Source organism: Chlorocebus sabaeus, chromosome 7 (genome assembly GCF_047675955.1).
Source record: "Chlorocebus sabaeus isolate Y175 chromosome 7, mChlSab1.0.hap1, whole genome shotgun sequence".
Classification (NCBI taxonomy): domain Eukaryota; kingdom Metazoa; phylum Chordata; class Mammalia; order Primates; family Cercopithecidae; genus Chlorocebus; species Chlorocebus sabaeus.
Window position 1 is genome coordinate 120687378 of NC_132910.1, and position 5577 is coordinate 120692954.

A 5577-nucleotide genomic window follows, 5' to 3' on the forward strand; every position below is an offset into this window, starting at 1 on the left:
GTTACTTCATTCACATTTCAAACTTGTTTTTCAGTATAGCAGAGGATGTGATAAATACAATTCAAAGCGATACAACATACAGACTTTTGAGATGTCCTAGGTTGTCACAAATTATTGATGCTTGAACGTTCTAACAATTAGCATTCCCACAAACTTTTCATGTGTGTCCTTCCCTCTTGGTGACCGTTGATAACAAATCTCTGGCTGCATATTTCTGAGTCTTTGAAATGTACAATTTAGGGGCTAAGTTGCATTTACGCTACTTTCTCTTGAGCAGTGTGAGCTAAGCATCCATCTGTAGGTGAGAGATCTCTTACGTGTTGCTGAACCTGCTGCATAACTGCATTCCTTTACCTTATCTTTTTCTGACAACATCGCACAAACATATTGGCAATGCTGCTTTGTCCTCTTCTGGAACCCCAGGGTAAAGATATCCCCCACTCCTCTCACTGGCTCTGAGCCCAGCCCCAAGGTCACCCATAACTCAGGCGATCCTCAGCTCACCCCTAAGATGACACAGTCTTGTATCATGACTCTAGGGCAGCAGTTCCCAACCTTTTTGGCACTAGGGACTGGTTTTGTGGAAGACCATTTTTCCACGAACCGGGGTTGGGGGGATGGTTTTGGGATGATTCGAGTGCATTACATTTATTGTGAACTTTATTTCTATTTTTATTACATTGTAATATATAATGAAAGATTAGACAAGTCACCATAATGTAGAATCTGGGAGCCCTGAGCTTGTTTTCCTGCAACTTGATGGTTCCACCTGGGGGAGAGGAGAGACAGTGACAGATCATCTGGTATTAGATTCTCATAAGGAGTGTGCAACCTACATCCCTTGCATGTGCAGTTATAATAGGGTTCATGCTCCTGTGAGAATCTAATGCCCCTGCTGATCTGACAGGAGGCGGAGCTGAGGAGGTAATGCGAGTGATGGGGAGTGACTGTAAATACAGATGAAGCTCACCTCCTGCTGTGCGGCCCAGTTCCTAATGGGCCATGGACTGGGGGATGGGCAGCCCTACTCTAGGGGACAGATAACCTGAGTTTGAAGGCCTGCTCTACCCCTGGCTACCTCAATTACTCATTTTGGTTGTGATGAGCATGAAATCCTTTTATAATAAGTAAAAAAAAAGTTGTTATAAACATCCTTCCCTAAATGCTTCAACCACCAACCTGCCCTGACCTGAGGCTGATGCTGAGTTCCAAGGGGCTCAGGTCTAAGAAAGGAAGTGCAGATGCGAGTTCTTGGGTGTCAGTTTCAGTTCCCACACAGTGCTCCACCTTCTCCTTATTCCCAAGAATACCAAATTACGGACATCCTGTCTGCTCTCCCCAGACTTACTGAGCATGTTGAAATTAAATTGTACCCTGACAACTTGAAAATCCTTTTCATGATTAAAACAAATATTTATGGAACACTTTCCAGGTAGCAAGAACTTGCTAAGTACTGCATTTAAAAAGATGAATGTGCTTTCCAAATGCTTAATTTGCATCATGAACACCGCTTATTCAGGATGGCCAAGAGAGACCCAGCCAGCAGAGGTATCTATCAACTCTATTGAGGAAAAAAAGGCAAACATGAGAAATTTCAGGCATGGGAAATTTGTAAGACCAAGAAAGGTAAAAAGGAAATCTTGATAAATTCAAATGTGACATTATGTAACAGCCAGGAAAGTTACTTTGTTGTTGGGATTAAAATAGTTAAGAGATTTTTGTGAACTTCTGGACAGGGGCTCTTTTCCTGGTCTTGTATTTCCAGCACCTCTCAGAGTAGCTGCATATAGTTAGCACTTAATTAACATTTATTGAACTAATTGCCTCACTTGCTCTTGCTTACTGAAACAGTCATAATCATTATCCCCTTCATCTAGCAAATACAAAGTTAGGCGGAATGCGCACAGACTAAGTAAGAAACAGACAAGTGAAGCTGGAGAAGCTTCAAATGTTTGGAGGACGCCCGGGGCATTTCTCCCCAGGCTCCAGATGAATTCTGGTGCTAAGGGTGATGCCGGAAACTCGGAGTCCCTGGGTTTGCAAAGTCTGTCTGCCAAGGAAGGAGGTCTTCAAAGTACACGAGAAAGGAAAACGAGAATAAAAAATGGATTTGGCAATAAAGATGAGGGAGAAAGTCATGCTTCACATCTTGGTGAACCTTTTAACTGCTGATAATAGACATGTATAGCAGAGTCTTCTAAGGCTCACAAATAACAACAATGACGCTATGTGCTTTGCATGCATTACCTAAGTTAATGTTCAAAACAACTGGAAGCAGATCTGCCCCATTTTACAAATGAGGAGGAAACCGAGGTTCTGGGAGGTTGCTAGCTGGTTGGTGCAAGAGGCCTAGATTTCTGCGTATCTCGGCTTTCAACATGCCTTTCTCACTAAGCTTAATTATTTCTAGCTTTTGATTTAATGTGAGAGACTTGAGATTCTTCCTTTCACTTAAACACTTAGAGGCTATTGTAAGATTCCCTTTTTTTTTTTTTTTTTTTTTTTTTTGAGGCAGGGTCTGACTCTGTCACCCAGGCTAGAGTGTGGTGGCACGATCTTGGCTCACTGCAGCCGCCACTTCCTGGGCTCAGGTGATTCTTTCATCTCAGCTTCCCAAGTAGCTGGGACTACAGGTGTGCACCAGGATGCTAGTTAATTTTTGTAGTTTTTGTAGAGACAGGGTTTCTCCATGTTGCCCAGGCTGGTCTTGAACTTCTGGACTCAAGTGATCTGCCTGCCTCAGCATCTTAAAGTGCTGGGATTACAGGCTATTGTAGGTTTGTTTATTTATTTATTTATTGACTGAGATGGAGTCTCGCTGTGTCACCCAGGTTGGAGTGCAGTGGCGCAATCTCAGCTTACTGCAACCTCCACCTCCCAGGTTCAAGCAATTCTCCTGCCTCAGCCTCCCAAGTAGCTGGAATTACAGGCATATGCCACCATGCCTGGCTAAGTGTATTGTTTTGTTTTTGTTTTGTATTTTTAGGAGTGATTTGTATTTTTAGGAGAGATGAGGTTTCATCATGTTGGCCAGGCTGGTCTTGAACTCCTGGCCTCCAATGATCCACCCGCCTTAGCCTCCCAAAGTGCTAGGATTATAGGCATGAGCCACTCTGCCCGGCTGGTATTGTAGGATTCTTTTATTTTTATTTATTCATTTATTTTTGAGACAGTCTCACTCTGTCGCTCAGGCTGGAGTGCAGTGGTGCGATCTTGGCTCACTGCAAGCTCCGCCTCCCGGGTTCACGCCATTCTCCTGCCTCAGCCTCCCAAGTAGCTGGGACTATAGGTGCCCGCCACCATGCCAAGCTAATTTCTTGTATTGTTTTTAGTAAAGACAGGGTTTCACTGTGTTGGCCAGGATGGTCTTGATCTCCTGACCTCGTGATCCATCCACCTCAGCCTCCCAAAGTGCTGGGATTACAGGCATGAGCCATTACGCCCAATCTATTGTAGGATTCTTAATTGACCTAATTTCAATATTGTCACATCTCAGAAAATAGGGAGTCCTGAGGAGATGGGGAAATGGCTGGTATATGAAACAGAACACACACAACATTTATTGAAGTTTGCTATCTTACAGGGGCACAGTTCGTGGCACCCCCAAAAATCACAATAGTAATGTCAAAGATAATTATCAAGCAAAATAACATATATAATAATAATTAAAAGTGAAATATTGTGAGAATTACCCAAATGAGACACAGAGACAGAAAGTGAAGGCACGCGGTTGGAAAAATGGCGCTGATGCCAAAGGTGGCCACCAACTTTCCCTTTGTAAGAAATGCAGTCTCTGCAAAGTGTTATAAACTGAAGCTCAATAAAGTGAGGCAGGCCTGCACACTCCTTGTTTCCTCTGCTGCTGCCATGCTGGTCTCCTGCCTGTTCTTGGGCTGCTGAATTGAGGAGGCTCAAACTTGCTTTAGGGCCTCAGCCACTGCTTGTGTAACATGAGTCTTTGCTCACCTTCTCACTTTCTCAATGAGGACTGAGCTACCTCCCAACTGAACCCTGCAACATGCCCCTCCCCTGCACTCCCAGACTCTCTTCTTTACCCTCTCCAACCCATCATGATCCTTTTACACTTCTAACATACTATACAATGCACTTATTTATTATGCTTATTCCTTTTTATTTTATTTTTTTGAGACACAGTCTTGCTCTGTTGCCCAGGCTGAAGTGCAGCAGCCTGATCTTGGCTCACTGTGAGAGGTGACAATGGCTAGCAGCCCTCACTCTCAGCACCTCCTCGGCCTCAGCGTCCACTCTGGTGGTGCTTGAGGAGCCCCTCAGCCCACCACTGCACTGTGGGAGCCCCTCTCTGGGCTGGCTGAGCCGGCTACCTCTGCTTGCAGGGAGGTGTGGAGGGAGAAGCACGGACGGGAACCAAGACTGTGCAGGGAGCTTACAATCCAGCACAAGTTCCGGGGGGCCCAGGTGCGGGCTCGGAGGGCCCTGCACTCAGAGCGGCCTGTGGCCCTGGGCAGTGAGAGGCTTAGCACCTGGGCCAGCAGCTGCAGAGGGTGTGCTGGGTCCCCCAGCACTGCTGGCCCTCATGCACGGCACTCGAATTCTCACCAGACCTCAGCCGCAGCCCCGCGGGGCAGGGCTCAGGACCTGCAGCCCACCATGTCGAGCCGCCCCCTCTGCGAAGGGACACAACTGCAACCTCTGCTTCCTGGGTTCGAGCGATTCTCAAGCCTCAGCGTCTGGAGTACCTGGGACTACAGGTGCATGCCACCACCCCCAGCTAATTTTTCTATTTTTAGTAGAAGTGGGGTTTCATCATATTGGCCAGGCTGGTTTTTAACTCCTGACCTCAAGTGATCCCCCCGGCCTTGGCCTCTCAAAGTGCTAGGATTACAAGTGTGAGCCACTGAGCCTGGCCTATGATGCTTATTACTTATGGACTTTCCCCATACTTGAATGCAAGCTCCATGATAACAAGGCCCTATTCACTGATAGGTCACAAACACTCCGAACGACTCCGAACGACTCCGAAGGACTCCTGGCAATGTCGGCATCCATACACACACTTTGAATAAACATACCCTTTTGTTAGCAAATAAAAATGGGATCGTATTGTACAAACTGCTTTACAAAGACTCTTTGGCCTCATATTTTTTGAATGTGTTATGTCAATACACATACTGTGTCCGGAATGGTGGGTTCTTGGTCTTGCTGACTTCAAGAATGAAGCCGCGGACTCTCCTGGTGAGTGTTACAGTTCTCAAAGATGGTAGTCCGGAGTTTGTTCCTTCAGATGTTCAGATGTGTCCCCTAGTTCTTCCTTCTGGTGGGTTCGTGGTTTCGCTGACTTCACGAGTGCAGCTGCAGACTCTCCCAGTGAGTGTTACAGCTCTTAAACCCAGTAGGTCTGGAGTTGTTCCTTCTTCCCAGTGGGTTCATGGTCTTGCCAGCTTCCTGAGTGAAACTGCAGACCTTCGTGGTGAGTGTTACAGCTCATAAAGGTGGCATGGACCCAAAGAGTGAGCAGCAGCAAGATTTATTGCAAACAGTGAAAGAACAGAGCTTCCAAGGTGTGGAAGGGGACCGGAGCGGGTTGCCCGTGACTGG